This window comes from Tamandua tetradactyla (assembly GCF_023851605.1).
Source record: "Tamandua tetradactyla isolate mTamTet1 chromosome 22 unlocalized genomic scaffold, mTamTet1.pri SUPER_22_unloc_1, whole genome shotgun sequence".
Lineage (NCBI taxonomy): Eukaryota > Metazoa > Chordata > Mammalia > Pilosa > Myrmecophagidae > Tamandua > Tamandua tetradactyla.
In genome coordinates, this window is record NW_027518251.1 from 2,521,155 (window position 1) to 2,539,184 (window position 18,030).

The window sequence follows — 18,030 nt, forward strand, 5'->3', positions numbered from 1 at the left end:
CTCTCCTTCTTATTGACTACTAGTATTGCAGTCTACCCAATTTTAGGACAAAGCTTCATTATCACAGTTTCTGGGACATTAGTGGCCCTGTCTGGATTGGGTTGTTGCAGTTTCCCATTGACTTTAATCACTAGACATGGTAGTACTAAGAGATATCCTAAGGGATCTCCCTATTCAACAAATCTCTTTTTTACCTCTAAGGGTAGTAGTTGTCCTATTTCCCTCTAGTAATTGGAACCAATAACCCTAGCCAGTATAGTACTAATTCCCTTCTTTGTCTTTTAATGCAGAGGTTTGAGGAGGCCTAAGTGACAAGGTGAAGTCTTACATTCCAGGTAAATGGAATTATTATTTTGTTTCCTGGGGGAAACAATCATCCTTTTTTAACCTAAGACCTGTACACCAGTACAGCTTAAGGTCTTGAGTAAAGGAAGCACAATATTTTCTAATGGATAACTAAAGTAATAGTGAATAATATTACTCCTATTTCTACCCCTTGATTCCTAGCAGTGGGAGACAAAGCACCATAGAATACACATAGGCTTAGAGCATATAAATCTCCTAAAGAATATTGACCAATCCCTGCAGAGCATTGCCACACAGTTGACAACACAGTTGAGTCTTAAAAAAACCTTGCCATTTCATTAGTCCAATTGCTTCAGAATGATGCAAAACGTGGTAATAACAGTGAATTCCATGAACATATGCCCATTATTGTACTTCATTTGCTATGAATTTAGTTCCATGGTCAGAGTGATTCTGTGCATAATGCTATGAAGGTGGATAAATCATTCTGCAAGTCCATAAATGATACTTTGGGCAGAAACAATCCATGCAAGGATGGAAATCTATACACATGGCATACTATTATTGCAGTTGGGGTAAAATGCTGCCCCTTCCTCAATGGATTTGGAAAGCTGTCACCTTGGGAAATGATGCCACAGAAGGGATAGAGTATTTGTTTCTACAATTGTGCACACAATTGTAACTTTAGCCAGGCTGTGAGTACTCACTTCATGAGTAGAAGTCCATATTTTTATCCCAACAATAACATCCACTTACTACAATAGCCATTTTGTTCTAGAGCCGTAGGGCAATGACAAGAATGGCTATGGAAATAGCCTAACTGGTATCCACAGATACAGGTTATGCTAGCCACATAATTATTAAAATTCTCCTCTAATGGTATCCCCCTCTGGTGAGCATTCACTTGGGACTCATATATTTTCATGTTTTTGTCCATTTATAAAGGTCTGTCTATATAGCTTTCTCCCAGACCCCTTTGTAACCAACTTCTCATTCATATTTCCAAGACCCTGACCATCCAGGTAAATGACTAGCTGTAGCCAATATATATAAATTTCCCTCGGCTATGTCTCCTTCTAAGCTAAAGGAACAAGCTACCCTGTCTAAAATTCTGCTTACTGTGAGTATTTGGCTTCAAATCCTATAGGGATGTCTCAGAAATGAAGACAAAGTGTTTCAGGTGTCCAGTTGTTGGTGATACCTCTGTACAATATATAGTTCTGTAAAACAGGCTTGATTTTTCTCATCCTTACTTGAAGGATTGTAGGGAAACTCCAATAACCCTTTAGCTGTAAAAGAGATAATTGGACTGGGAAAGAAAGTAATATGGCAGGTATGGATTCTATGGGCATTTGCAGCATTTCTCCTTGTACCTTACTTGTGCCTTCAAATACTTCTTGAAAGTTGAAATTTATCTTGTATATACCAATTTGATTTGATGACAGGGTGCTAATGTGTATACCCACTTTTGTGGCTTGGTCAGTTAGATAACACCTAGTATATGACAGGCCACTCAAATCTCATGGTAACTTGGGGACACATGCTTAAGCACTTGGTCTCTACTATGGCCCAGTAGCAGGTCAATAGCTTTGTCTCAAAAGGAGAGTATCTAAAGAGGATTGCATGGTTTGTTCCAAAATCATCAGAGTCTGTGTTGTGATTTTTCTATGGAAGCTTGTCAGAGGCTCCCATATCATCTCTATTTGCTGCTGAAACTTCCAATACAAGTGAATCTGCTGGATCATGTGGTCCAAGTGGCAGAGCAGCTTGCAGAGAAGACTTGACCTGTCACAGGAATTCCATTTGTTCTATTTCCTAATCAAGTCTAGCAACTTTTTGGGTCCCCTAGTAAATGGACCAGAATAACACATCCAATGAGGGAATATGTAACCTCCAAAATCAAAAGAGGTCAACCAGGAATTGTATCACTTTTATAGCTGTAGTAGAGACCAAAAACAACAATTTACCCTTAATCTTAGAAATGATATCTTGACATATCCCACACTACCGAATGCCTAGAAATTTCACTGATTTGGAAGGCTCCTAGTTCTGTTGGATTTATCTCCCACCTTGTGACAAACAAATGCTTTTTCATAAAGTCTACAGTAGTTGCTACTTCTTGTACACTAGTACAATTTAGCATGTTGCCATGTATATAATGCACTAATGTGATGTCTTGTGGAAGGGAAAGCAATCAAGTCCCTGAAGACTAGGGTATGCTGCAGGGTTGGAGAGTTAGTACACCAATGAGATGGATAGTGAAGGCATTTTGTTGGCTTTGCCAGCTGGAAAAGAGGGGTTGGAGGTTGTCTTTACTTACAGGTATAAAGAAAAATAGCATTTTCCAGATCAGGAGCTGTACAGAGGGACCAAAGATGTGTTGACTTGCTCAAACAATCATAACATTTCTGTAACAGTGACTTAACGAGGAGTCACTTTCTGGAGGCACTTCCAGGAGTCACTTGCTGGTTAAGTTTATGACAATCCACTGTCATCATCAAAGATTCAGATATCTTCTTTGTGGGCTAAATAGGAAAGTTGAAAGGAGATATGGTGGGACTCAGTACCCCTGTATCCTTCAAACTCTTGAGGGTGGCACTAGTTTCTACAATCCATCTAGAAATGTGATTTTGTTTTGATTTACTGTTTAGCTAGGTGGAGGCAGCTCTAGTGACTTCCATATGGTCTTTATTTCAAGAATAACCCCCACTCAACAATTTAAGAAACCACTGTGAGTATTCTATCAGTCACAGTGTATTTCTACTCAAACTATGCATTCCAGAACTGAGGAAATAACTACAGAATAAGTTTGGGGAGCCACTAGGCCCAATGTAACATGGGCCTGAACTCCAATTCCATAGATCACCATAACTTCTGTATTCCCTACTGTAATTGGTGGAAGAGTGATGTTTGTGTGTCCTAGAATTATTATCAGTTTTGAACTCATGTCTTGTAACACTGAGATGCTTTATCATTTCCTTTTCCTTTTCCCATATGTATAGTCACCATTGGTCTCTTTGGGGAAACCTAGGAGGAAAATTTAATGATGCACATTTTTGCCAGTGTAACATGGCCCATCCCCAAAACATACTTTGTCTTCTTTTCATTCAAGGCCTCCTGGGTCTTTAAACAGTTGCAGATCTGGGAATTGATTAAGGAACTGTGACTCTTTGTTTTTATTTTTCAAGTGAGATTATTGTTCACTTGAACACTAACTCTTCTGCTTAGATCAAGTAAGATCAAGTAAGAACTTAGTAGACTGCTCATCAATTTTACTCTTCTAGGTACCTCATGATCAACAAGCCAGTGTCATAGATTTCAGAGATAGATTACTCTGATTGCCGTTTTTGACTTTACTGTCCATTATGGTAGCCATGTCCATCTCTCTTTGACAATTAAGTTCTGCCACTTGGCTAATGCCATGGACAATCACATCTATTGGCAGAAGTTCTAATATTAATATTGGACCTACAAAGAAGAGTATCCACAGAGCATTTTAGGCGTGATACAGCTATCCTCACCAATTTACTCCTCACAGACTTGATTAAAAGTGTGTCCTCTGGAAAATCCTGGTGTGGGTTTTAAGTCTTATGTGTAAATATACTGTAAGATTCCAATCTCTCTAGGTCTTTAGATTCCCTCATCATACTATACCAGCACAGTTCTTACATTTCAGCTTCAGAAAGGCCACCACTTGGTCTATGCCACAGCCAAACTCAAAAAATATTGGAATCCTTTTTAACTATTGAGGCTGCAATATTGAAAGCAGGGTTTGTTCTTAGTGGGCCCATATTGGTAAATTCATCCTAACCATCTTTATATTATTTCCACCCTGTCAGTACCTAGTTGCACACATATACCCCTGAATTATATCTTTGCAAAGTTGAAAACTCAATCAGTTTTTTATGCAAATTTTATTGAGATATATTCTCATACCATACAATCATCCAAAGTGTACAATCACTCATGGATAGTGTCATGATATAGCTGCATATTCATCATCACAATTTTTGAACATTTTCATTACTCCAAAAAAGTGCATATAAGAATAAAAGTAAAAATAAAGAACACTCAAAATGTCCCATGTCACTTTTACCTCTCTATTAGTTATTTATCTGTTGCCCTTATATTTTACTCATCTGTCCATACACTGGTTAAACGGAGTGTCAGTCACAAAGTTTTAACAATCACATAGCTACACTATTAAAGCTGTGTGATTATACAGTCATCTTCAAGAATCAAGACCAGTGAAATGCTGTTCAACATTTTCAGGTATTTCATTCTAGCTATTCTAACAAACTGAAAACTAACAAGGGATACTTATATAATGCATAAAAATAACCTATAGAAGGATCTCACAACTTCATTTTTTCTTGCAGCCACTCAATACCCCATTGTATGTATAGACCACAGATCTCCCTTTAGTTTATCAGTCTGTGTATTTTAGGCCACCTCCATCCATTGCAGATTGTGAACACTGTCACCATAAACACCAGCATATAAATGCCCATTCATGTTGCTGTTTTTAATCCTTCTAAATTATATACATGATAATTAGGTTTCATGATCATACAGCAATCTTATACTATGTTTCTTGTGGAATTATCACACTGCCTTTCAGATGGGTTGTACAATTATATTTCCTTACCAACAATATATAGGGAACAGTACATCCCTCTCTCCATATTTTCTCCAGCACTTGATATTTCTGTTTATTTAACACACCATATGATGCATCCTAAGTAAACAATCAATGGTTACACAAGGTGGTGGATTCACTACCACAATCTATATCAGGACATTTCCATTTTTTTTTCTACAAAGAACAAGAAAGAGGAAATTAGTTGGAGTAAAAAAAATAAAAAAATAAAAAGGAGAAAGAGCAACAGTAAGAATCTAATATCACTTCCTTATGTACTCCTCTTATTGATATTTAGCTTTGGGATATTGCTTCTGTTATATATTGGAAGCATGTTAAAATGTTACTGTTAACCACAGACTCTAGTTTGTACATTTAATCACAATCATTAACCATTCTATGTTTTGATAAATGATGCAGTCATCTTCTGCCTTTCCTTTATGTTAGCCCTGAGCATTCCTCTTTCAGCCATACTCATAGTTATCATTGTTCAGTATATTTACAATTTGGTGCTATTATCAGATAGTATTCTGTTATCCATTTTTAAATCTTTACAATCAGTCATGTTGAATATTCTATACTCCTTCTGCAACAAATACCAGATCTCTACTCTCTTTGTACTTCTTGATAACCTGAGTTCTCAACTTTACTTCTCAAAGTTCACTCATTAATAGTTCATATTAATGAGACCATGCAACACTTGTCCTTTTATTTCTGGCAAATTTCACCCAACAGAATGTCTTCAAGATTCATCCACATTGGTGCAAGCTTCATTACTTTAATCTGGCTAAAGTTTGTATAATATTCCCTCATAATATATACTACAGTTTATCTACTTGTCTGTTGATGGACATTTGGGTTGCTTCTGTCTCTTGGCACAAATGAATAATGGCACTGTAAATATTGGTGTCCAGATGTCTTTTCATGTCCTTGACTTCATTTCCTTCAAATGTATACCTAGTAATGCGATTGAGGAATCATATGGCAATTCTATACTTAGTTTCCTGAGGAAACATCAGATGCTTTCCAGAGCTGTTGCACCATTCTACAATCCCACCAACAGTGAACAAGTGTACCTCTTTCTCCACATGCTGTCCAGTACTCATGACTTCCAGTTTTTGAAAATGGCTATTCTAGCAGGTGTGACATGGTATCACATTGTGGTCTTAATTTGCATTTTCCTAATTGCCAGTGAAGTTGAATATTTTTCATATTTTTGAACCATTTGTATTTCCTCTTTGGAAAAGTGTCCATGTCTTTTGCCCATTTATTTAATTAGGTTGCTTGTCTTTTGTTGTTGAGTTTCATTTTATATTCTGGATACTAAACCTGTACCTGATATGTGGTTTCCATATATCCTGGGAGACCTGTTGTCTCCCATTGTGTGAGCTGCCTTGGTACTTCCTGACAAAGTTCTTTGTTACACAAAAGAGTTTGAACTTAAGGAGATACCTTTCATCTATTTCTTTTTTCATTACTTATGCTTTGAGTGAAAGGGCTAAGAAACCACCTCCTATCACAAGATCATAAGATATTTCCTTACATTTTCTTCTAAAAGTTTTGTTCTTGGTGCTAATATTTAGGACTTCATTCTATTCTGAGGTGATTTTTATATAAGGTGTAAGGTAGGGGCCCTCCTTCCTACTTTTTTTCATGTGTTCAGTTCTATGAACACCATTTATTGAAGAGGCTGTTCTGTCCCAGTTGAGTTCATTTAAATACCTTATCAAAGATCAATTGTCTATATGTGAGAGGGACTTTTTCTGAATATTCAATTTGACTACATTGGCCATCGTATCTATCTTTAAGCTGTAGCTTTGTGATATCCTTTAAGGAAAAGTAGCATGAGGTTTCCACTTCATTCCTATTTTTGCAAGATATTTTTAGCTATTAGCACCATCCCCTTCCAAATAAATTTGATTATTGATTTTTTTCTGCTTCTGCAAAATAAGTTGTGGTCTTAAGTGTTATTGTATTGAATCTATAAATCAATTTGGGAAGAAATGACAACTTAGGTATATTCATTCTCCCAATCCATGAGCACAGTATGTCCTTCAATTTATTTAGATCATCTTTGATTACTTTTAGCAATTTTTTTGTAGTTTTCTATGTAAAAGTCTTTTGTGGCTTTGGTTAAATTTATTCCTAAATACTTGTGTCTTTGGTTGCTGTTGTAAGTGGAAATTTTCTTTATTTCATCCTCAGACTCAGTATTAGTTTATGGTAATGCTACTGATTTTTGCATGCTGATCTTCTATCCTGGAACTTTGTTGTACTCATTTATTAGCTCTAAGAGTTTTGCTGCGTATTTTTCAGGATTTTCAACATATAGCATGTATCATATGCATTGAGAGTTTTTCTTCTTACTTTCCAACCTGGATGACATTTTTTCTTGCCTATATTCTCTAGCTAGAACTTCTGGTACAATGTTGAGTGACAATGGCATACTTTTCTTGTTCCTGATCTTAGAAGGAAAGCCTTCTGTCTAACTCCATTGAGTATGTTAACTGCAGGTTTATCATGTATTCCCTTTGTCATTTTGAGAAATATTTCTTCTGTTCCTAAGCCTTTAATGTGTTTTCATCCAGAAAGGAACTTGAATTTTCTCAAATGCTTTTTTTTGCATCAATCAAAATGATCATGTGTTTTTTCACCTTTGATTCATTGATATGATTTATTATATTAATTGATTTTGTTGTGTTGAACCAGACTTGCATACCTGAAATAAATTCCATATGCTCATGGTTTACAATTCTTTTAATGTCATGATGGATTCATTTTTCAAGTATTTTGTGGAAGATTTCTACATCTATAGTCATTAATGTGATTGATCTGTATGTACTTTTTTGTTGTGTCTTTGTCTGGCTCTGGAATTAGATTGAAGTTGGCTTCATAGAATGAGTTAGGTAGTTTCCATCCTCTTCAATTTTTTGAAGAGTTTGAGTAGGATTGGTGAAAATTCTTTCTTGAATGCTTGGTTGAATTCACATGTGAAGCTCTCTGGTCCTGGACTTTTCTTTTGGGGAACTTTTTGAGGATCTATTCAATCTCTTGATTTACAATTGATTTGTTGAGATTGTCTGTTTCTTTTTGAATCAAGGTTGATTGTTTACACTTTTTGATGTTGTCCATTTTGACTATGTTGTGTTCTTTTGTAGCATATAGTTCCTCCTAATGTCCTCTCATTTTCTCCTTTTATTTCTGTGGGGTCAGTAATTATGTCTTTTCTCTCATTTATGATTTTATTTATTTGGATCCTCTCTGTTTTGTCAGCATAACAACAGCCATCAATTTTATTGACTTTCTCAAAAGATCAAATTCTGTTTTTTTAATTTTCTATTTTGTTTTGTTGTTCTCAGTTTTGTTTATTTCTGCCCTAAATAGTTGATATTTCTTTCTTTCTTTTTGCTTGAAAGTTGGTTTGCAGATCTTTTCTCCAGTTATTTTAAGCAAGAAGTTAGTTCCTTGATTTTTGCTTTTTATTATTTTGTAATATATGCATTTGGGGCTATAACTTTCCCTCTCAGTACTGCCTTTGCCGCATCATAAGTTTTGATATGCTGTGTCTTCATTTTCATTTGCCTGAAGATATTTTCTTATTTGCTCATAAGTTCTTCCTTGACCCATTGGTTGTTTAAGAGTGTGTTATTTAGCCTCCATAGTTTGTGAATTTTCTGGCCTTCTGCCTTTTATTGATTTCCAACTTCATTCTGTTGTGATCCAAGAATGTGTTTTGTATAATTTGAATATTTTAAACTTTTTTGGGGATTTCCTTTGTGACCCACCCTGCAGTCTATCCTGGAGAATGATTCATGAACAGTTAAAAAAAATCAGTATGCTGTTGTTGTGGGGTATAGTGCTCTATAAATATTTAATTCATTTCTTATACTATTCAATATCTGTTTCTATATTGATCTTCTGTCTTTATTTCCTACCCATTCATGAAAGAGTTGTATAGAATGTCCAACAATTTTTGTAGAGATGTTTACTTCTCCCTTCAGTGTTGTCGGTTTCCACCTTATGTATTTTTGAGGTGCCTTGGCTTGGTACATAAATATATATGATTGTTAAGTCTAGACTTGTCCCTTTTATTAATATGTAGTATCTTTCTATGTCACTTTTAAGTGTTTTACATTTAAATTCTTATTTGTTCAATGTTAGTGTAGCTCCCCCCACTCTTTTCTGATTGTGTTAGTATGAAGTCTTTTACTTTCAACCTGTTTTTGTCCTTGGTTCTAAAGTGAGTCTCTGGTGGACAGCATAATGATTAGTCCTGTTTTTTAAAAATCTATTCTGAAAATCTATGTCTTTTTGTATAATCCACTAACATTTAATGCTATTACATAAAGGCAGTACTTTCTTCTACCATTTTGCCTTTTAGAGTTTATGTCATATCATTTTTTCTCAAATTCCTTTTGCCTTTCTGATAATCTTCATTTCTCTACACTCTTCTCCAAACCTCTCTCTCCTGTATTTTCCTATCATCCTGGAGTGTTCTCTTTAGTATTTCTTATAGAGCAAATCTCTTGTTCACAGAGTCTCTCAATTTCTGTTTGTCTGAAAATATTTTCAAATCTCTGTAATTTTTGAAGGACAGTTTTGCTAGATATAGAATTTTGTTTGGCAGTTTTCCATATCAGAATGTTAAATATATCATACCATGCCTTCTCACTGCCATGGTTTCAGCTGTAAATCTGTACATACTCTCATCAAACCTCCCTTGTGTGTATGGATTGCTGTTCACTTGCGGCATTCAGAATTATCTCTTTATCTTTGACATTTGACAATCTGATTAGTATAAGTGTTTTGGAATAGCTGTATTTGAATCTATTCTGGTTAGAATGTACTACAGTTCTTACATATGCAATTTTATCTTTCATAAGAGATGTGAAATTTTCATTGATTACTTCCTCAATTATTCCTTCTGCCCCTTTTTCCTTCTCTACTACTTCTGAGACACTATGTCATTTATAGTCACATGCTTCATGTTGTCAGTTTCCTGAGACCCTGCTCATAATTTCCCATTCTTTTCCTTATCTGTTTATTTGTGTATAGGATTTCAAATATCTTGCTCTGTGGTTCGTTAATCCTTTCCTCTGTCTCTCTGTTGTGTTTTCATCTCTTCTGTTGTGCCTTAATTCCCATAAGTTCTTCCACTTACTTTTTCAATCATTTGATTCCTGCTTTATGTTCACCCAAATCTATCTCTTATGCTTTTTTTTACTCAACTCCTTAATTTGATTTTTGATGTGATTTTGTATGTCTGTTCAAGCATCCTAATTAGTTGTTCCAAATCCTGTATCTTATTTGCAACGTTAATTTGTTCTTTTGACTAGGCCATAGCTTCATTTTTCCTCGTATGACATAATTTTTGTCTAGGCATCTGATTTCCTTGAGTAGTTTATTCTGGAGGTCTTTTTCACTCTTTTATATAGGGTTATTTTGTTGGTTGGCTTTGTTCCCTATCTTTTCTTTTCAGTTCAGCTTATACTAGACCATTAGCATAACTTCTGTTTAACTGATTAGAATTTTCAGCTTTTGTTTTTCTGGTTCTTGCCCTGCCTATATGGAACGTTTTTGAGGGTCTCCCCAGATATGGTTGACCCCAATCAGATTTTCCCAGAGCAGAGAAGTCCAGGTCTCTGGAGGAGGGCATGATCAATATCAGCTTTCTCTGAGGCTGACCCAGCAATTTGTCAGTTTTTCCTATCCTGCCCAGCAGGTGCAGCTTCTCAGCTAACAGCTCTCTGCTAGGGCAAAGTAATGCAGTGACCTTAATTTTAGGTAGACCTTGTCTGACAGAGGCTGAGGGAGAATGTGGGCTTATATTTCTTCTGTTATTCAGTCCCAGGGGCCTGAATTTTATGAAGGAGGGCCACCAGTTGAGATTGGCCTCAGCCTTTTTTTTTCTTAAGGATGATACAACCTTTCAGTAATTGTCCCTTCCACTTTACTTGATACTTTTTCTCAGACCTGTCTAAATTCAGGCTTCCCGGGTCCCCACTAACAACTGTAAATGCCAGAAGCTTTCTCTAATGAGCTATTTATAATTATTAAAAAAATAAAATGAAAAATGATAATAAAGATGGAGAATTTTGGAATTAGCTGAGCTCAGTATACCTGACAAGGGAGAAGGTGTGCATATAATGCCAAATACCAACAGCAGCTCTTGACTGGTGTATCTTGGGGAATATTGCTAAAGTTTTGCCTTTACAGAATGTCATATAATGAGAACTATATATGGTATGTATCTTTTTCAGACTGTTTACTTTCACTAGGCAATATACATTTAAATGAATCTGTATATTTTCAGGGATTTATAGCTTCTTTCTTTTATTCATTGAGTAGTATTCCATGTGTGTGTCATGTTCAGGTTCATGTGTCAACTTGGCTGGGTGATGGTGTCCAGTCATCTGGTCAGGCATGTGCTGGCCTGTCTGTTGCTATGAGGACATTTCATTGACTTAAGTCATGATTATGTCAGCTGTATCCACAGCAGATTGCATTTGAAATCAGCTAAGGGGAGTGTCTTCTGCAATGAGTGAAGCTTAATCTAATCAGCCAAAGGCTTTTACAGAGTATTTAGAAGAGACCGTCTCTCTTCTTGCTTCAGTCAGTGAGCATCTCCTAAGGAATTCATCCAGACCCTTTGTTGGAGTCACCAGCTTCACAGCCTTCCCTATGGATTTGGACTCTTCCATCCCTATGGTTGTCCAGACAGCCTCTCCTGTGAGTTCATTGTGGATTTCATTGGAGTTCCTGGCTTGTGGCCTTCCCTACAGACCTTGGACTCTACATTCCCATGGTTATGTGAGACACTTTGTAAATTTTATGTGTATGGATATCTCCTACTGATTCTGTTTCTCTAGAGAGCCCTAGTCAATACAATATGGATGCACAACAGTTGGTTTATACATTTGCCTATTGAAAGACATTTTGATCGCTCACAGTTGTAGGTGAATATGAATAAAGCTGCTATAAAAATTGACAAACAGGTTTTCGGTGGTCATAAATATTCAGATAATCTGGTTACTCAGAGCATGATTGTTAGATTATATGGTAGATTATGTTTCACTTTATAAGAAACTATCAAACTATTTTTCAAAATGGAAGCACCAATTTGCATTTCTACCATCAATAAATTAGAGTTCCTGATGTTCCATATCTTCACCAGCAATTGACATCATTTCTTTGTATTTCATCCACTCCTTACAAGAATTTTGTTATATGAAACTGTTGCTTTAATGTGAGAATTCCTGATGGGCATACCTAAAGGTAGGCTAAGCCTCTCTGCTATCTACATATGCTTCACAATAGTAACCTTCAAGATCTAGGGCATGACCTATTGATTTGGGTATCCCTAATGTTTGATACAGTATCATGGGAGTCCCTGATGGCAAAGTTTAATAGTTGCATATTTTCCCCCCATATCTCAAGGGATTTTACCAATACTTTTTGATTATCTACTTAATATGTTCTGGGATGTATCCAGGCATTATATTAAGCTATACAGAATTAAAGACCCTCATTCTTATTCTGGACCCCCTGTGTTTCAATTGTTGAAATATGCCATCCAAGCAGGTTGATTTAGATTATTATTAGTTAGCATGTAATTGTTCAAATGTGCTACAGAAAATTTAGGTTCCATACAAAATAAGCCTTTCTTCGTTTGCTCTCGAAGAGTAGGTGCAGTTCTAAAATGTAGACAATGTCTTCCTTACTCCAGTGTTCTGAATCACTTTAATCCCAACCTGATCAGCTTCATTCTTATCTTCAAATACCAGGTTATAGATACATAAAATAGGCTTTTAAACTCCAGAAATAATTATCACTCTAGACTAAATGTGTCAGATATAAGAGTTGACAATCTAGGACCCTGTTTTTTTATAAGCATTTTCTAAAGGAGACCATACAATAATTGTTCTTTCATTTCTGGTGTATTTTGCCTCAGTCAGTATCCCACAGGTTCATTCACATCGTTGCTTGCCTCACAACCTCCTTATCTTTTGTAGCAGCACAATATTCGATCGTATGTATCATTCACCAATCTACTTCTCAGTCAGTGCATCCTTCAGCCACCTGCATTCATTAGGCATCATGTAAAATGTCCAAAGTATACAGTCCATCAAAACTCTCAATTTTAGATAATTTCACTGTCCCCAAGAGAAAAATAACCAATAAACATGCCCTCACCAAATACAAAATCTAAACCTCCCCTTAACTCTTGTTACTTGCCTCATTATTTCTTCCTGCTGTTGGAGTGGTACTGCTGATGTTTTCCTGTTAAGCATAGTCTATCATATGCAATACCAGTTTTCCCCTGTACCCTGGACTTAAATGCTGTTTGTTCACAAATCATGCTTTTGAAGTAGTTCTTGCTAGAACTTATTTATATTTCTAGTGTTAATCAGTGGGAAACATAGGTCTATACAATCTCTTTCAATCTTGTTCACCTTTGATATGGTAATATTACTTATAGTGCCACTAGAGGACTGCCTTCATTTCTATCTCTTCCCTTACATTTGAGTTTAATGTCATTAGCTAACTGCTCACCCATCTCTAGTGTCTATGTATCTCAGAGTACCCTATACTCTGTATTATAAGCTTCTGATTTTACCTTTACAATGGTCATAGAAGTGGAGTCATACAGTAATCTATCCTTTTGTGTCTGTCTTATTTCACTCAGCATTATGTCCTCAAAGCTCATCTTGTCATGTGCTTCAGGACTTCATTTCATCTTAGTACTGCATTATATTCCATCGTATGTATATGCCATATTTCATTAATCCACTCATATATTGATGAGCATTTCAATTTTGTCCATTTTTGGTGATTGTGAATAATGCTGCAGTGAACATCAGTGTGCAAATGTCTGTTTTAGTCACTGCTTTCAGCCCTTCTGGGTATATTCCAAGTAGTACTATTGCTGGGTCATAAGGTAACTCAATACTTAGCTTCCTAAGGAACTGCCAAGCTGTCTTCCATAGTGGCTGTACAATTATACATTCACAGCAGTATTGCATAAGTGTCCCAATTTCTCCACATCCTCTCCAACATTTATAGATTTCTGTTTGTTTAATAGCAGCCATTCTTTTAGGTGTGAGGTGGTATCTCTTGTAGTTTTGATCTGCATTTCCCTTACAACTAATGAAAATGAAAATCTTTTCATCTGTTTTTGAGCCATCTGTGTTTGCTCTTCAGAAAAATGTCTGTGATATATTTAACCCATTTTATAATTGTGTTGTTTGATCTTTTGTTATTGAGTTGTATGATTACTTTATGTATACAGGATATCAAACCTTTATACGTGTGAATTCTAAATATTTTCTCCCACTGAGTTGGCTACCTCTTCTTCACCTTTTTTGTTTAAGTCTTTTGAGGTGCAGAAGCATTTGATTTTGATGAGTTCCCATTTACGTATTTTTTCTTTTGTTGCTTGTGCTTTGGTTATAAAGTTTATTAAGCTACTTCCTATTACTAGGTCTTGAAGATGTTTCCCTACATTTCTTCTAGAACCTTTCTGGTGCTAGTTTTTGTTTGATCCACTTTAAGTTAATTTTTATATAGAGTGGAAGGTAAGGGTCATCTTTCATTTGTGTATTGGTACACAGTTCTCCTGTAGCCATTTATTGAGGAGACTATTTTGTCCCAGTTCAGTTTGGGGCCTTGTCATAAATTAGTTGACCATAGATTTGGTGGTCTATTTCTGTGCTCTTGATTCAATTCCATTGGTCAATACTTTTGTCTTTGTGCCAGTACCATGCTGTTTTGACCACTGTGGCTTTATAATAAGTTTTAAATTCAGCAGGTTTTAATCCTTCTACTTTTTTCTTCTTTTTTAGGATGCTTTTAGCTATTCTGGGTCTCTGTCCCTTCACAATGAATATGGTAACTAGCTTTTCCAACTCTTCAAAGTAGGTTGTTGGAATTTTGACTGGTATTGCCTTGACTCTGTAGATCAATGTAGGTAGAACTGACATCTTAACTATATTTAACTTTCTTGTCCATGAGCAGGGAATGTCTTTTCATCTATTTAAATCTTCTTTGATTTCTTTTAGCAATGTTGCGTAGTTTTCTGTGTACAGATTCTTTACATCCCTAGTTAAGTTCATTCTTACATTCTTGATTTTTTTAGCTGCTATTTTGAATGCAATTTTTTTCCTTAACTGACCCTTCAGTTAGGTCATTGCTTGTGTACAGAAACATTACTGATTTCTTGCACATTAGTGTTATATCCTGCTGAATTTGTTTATTAGCTCAAATAACTTTGTTGCAGATTTCTCAGGATTTTCCAAGTATAGTATCATGTCCTCTACAAATAATGAAAATTTTACTTCTTACTTTCCAATTTGGATGACTTTTATTTCTTTGCCCTGCCTGATTGTTTTAGCTAGAACTTTTAGTACAATATTGAATAATAGTGGTTACACAGAGCATCTTTGTCTGATTCCTGATCTTAAACAGAGCATTCTGTCTCTCTGCATTGAATACAATGATGGTTATCAGTTTTTCATAAATGCCCTTTATCATATGAGGAAGTTACTTTGATTCCTATCTTTTGAAATCTTTTTATCAGGAAAGTATGTTGAATATTGTTGAATAATTTTGCAGTCTCAATTGAGGTGATTATGTGATTTTCCCATTTCCATTTGTTAATGGGATGTATTACATTAATTGATTTTCTTGTGTTGAACCATCTTTGCATTCCTGGTATAAACCCTACTTGGTTGTGGTGTATGATTCTTTTAATGTGCTGTTGGATTTCATTTGCTAGTACTTTGTTGAGAATTTCTGCATCTGTGTTCATTAGGGAGATTCACCTGTAGTTTTCCTTTTTTATAGCATCTTACCCAGTTTTGCTACTAAAATCATATTAGCTTCCTAAAATGAGTTAGGCAGTGTTCATTTTTCCTCAATTTTTTTGAAAAGTTTTGGCAGGATTGGTGTTAGCTCTTTTTGGAATATTTGATGAAATTCCCCTGTGAAGCCATCTGGCCCTAGGCTTTTTTTATAGGAAGATGTTTGATGACTGATTGAATCTCATTCATTGCAATTGGTTTGTTGAGGCCTTCCATTTATTTGTGAGTCAGTATAGGTTGTTCACGTTTTTCCAGTAATTTGTCCATTTCATTTAAATTGTCTACTTTCTTGGCATATAGTGGTTCATAGTATCCTTTTATGATTTCTTTTATTTCTTCAGGGTCTGTGGTAATGAACCCCTTCTCATTTTTTATTTTGTTTATTTGCAACCTTTATCTTTTTTCTTTGTCAGTCTTGCTAGTGGCCCATCAATTTTATTAATTTTCTCAAAGACCCAACTTCTGATCTTATTGACCCTATTCTTCTTTTGTTCTTTCATTTATTTAACTCTGCTTTAATCTTTGTTCCTTTTCTTCTTCTATTTGCTTTGGGTTAGTTTGCTCTTCTTTCTCAGGTTCCTCCAGATGGATAGTTAAGGCCTTGGGTTTTGCTTTTTCTAATATCTTTTAATATAGGTATTCAGGGCATTAAATTTCCCCCTCAGCATAGTCTTTCCAGCATCCCATAAGTTCTGATATGTTGTATTCACATTTTAATTTGTCCCCAGATAGCTACTGATTCCTCTAGGAATTTCTTCTTTGACCCACTGATTGTTTAAGAGTGTGTTATTTAATCTTCATGTATTTGTTAAAGTTCTTGTTCTTTGGAGGTTATTGATATGCAGTTTCATTCCATTGTGATAAGAGAAAATGTTTTAAATAATTTCAAAAATTTTTTGCTTTAGTCTCACACAGATGTTGGAATTTTAAAATAAGAGTGACCATCCATTTTCAACACCCTGTATTATTGACATTCCTTTGTTCTTCTTCATGCAAAAACATTTTTAAATTTGTACATTTAGTTACTATTATGGTACACTCTAGGCATTCCTAGATTATACCATCTCAGTCTTTATCATCTATCTTTCATTCTGGTTTCATATGAGCACCCAGCCCTCCTCCCTGTATCATTCACACTTTCAGCTTCATTCAGTGTACTTACATTATTGTGGTACAATCAGGTGCTACTGTGCTAGCCATTTCTGAATTTTTACAGTCACTCCTGTTGCACAATCTGTATCCCTTCAGCTCCAATCACCCAATCTCTACCCTGATTCTATCTCCTGATAGCCTCTGTTCTTAACTGAAATTCTCCAAGCTCATTCATTAATGTTAGTTCATATCAGTGATACCTTACAGTATTTGTCTTTTTGTTTTTAGCTAATATCACTCAGCATAATGTTCTCAAGGTCCATCCACATTGTTACATTCTTCACTTTATTCTGTTTTACAGCTGTGGAATATTCCATTGTATGTATATGTCGCAGCTTCTTTAGCCACTTGTCTGTTGATGGACGTTTGGACTGTTTCCATCTCTTGGCAATTGTAAATAATACTGCTGTAAACATTGGTGTGCAAATGTCCATTTGTGTCTTAGCTCTTATTTCCTCTGAATAGATACCTAGCAATGGTATTGCCAGATCAAATTGCAATTCTGTACTTAAAAGCTTCCTAAGAAACCGCCAAAACTGCCTTCCAGAGTGGTTGTACCATTTTACATTCCCATCAACAGTGGATAAATGTGACTCTTCCTCCACATCCTCTCCAGGACTTGTTTTCTGTTTTGTTTTTTTTTTTGATAATGGCCATTCTTGTGGGTGTGAGATAATATCTCACCATGGTTTTGATTTGCATTTCCCTAGTAGCCAGGGAAGTTGAACTTCTGTTCATGTGCCTTTTGGCCATTTGTATTTCCTCTTCTGAGAAGTGTCTGTTCATGTCTTTTGCCCACTTTTTAATTGGTTTGTTTGTCTTTTTGTTGTTGAGCTTGTTTGGGGAGTTTAATCCATTAACATTTAATGTTGTTACTGCAGTAATAGAAGAAAGGGCTGTAATTTTTTCTACCATTATGGTTTTTAGATTTTATATATCATATCTAATTTTTTTCTCTTTTTACCTTTACTGAGAGTCTTCATTTCTATACTCTTCACACCTCTCTCTCCTATCTTTTCCTATCTGTCTCTGGTGCTGCCTTTAGTATTTCTTGTAGAGCCAGTCTCTTGGTCA

General features: G+C 35.6%; 1 long non-coding RNA gene across 5 annotated transcripts in view; it reads left to right on the forward strand.

The window, feature by feature from the left end:
* Nucleotides 1–18,030, forward strand: part of LOC143672914 (uncharacterized) — a 64,508-nt gene that overhangs the window by 23,866 nt on the left and 22,612 nt on the right. For 4 of the 5 annotated variants that reach the window (XR_013170102.1, XR_013170104.1, XR_013170105.1 and 1 more), the window contains one exon: nt 291–335. The exons of the other annotated variant lie outside the window; for it this stretch is intronic. This is a non-coding gene — a long non-coding RNA (uncharacterized LOC143672914). The remainder of the gene's footprint in view (nt 1–290; nt 336–18,030) is intronic. 5 annotated transcript variants of the gene reach the window in all.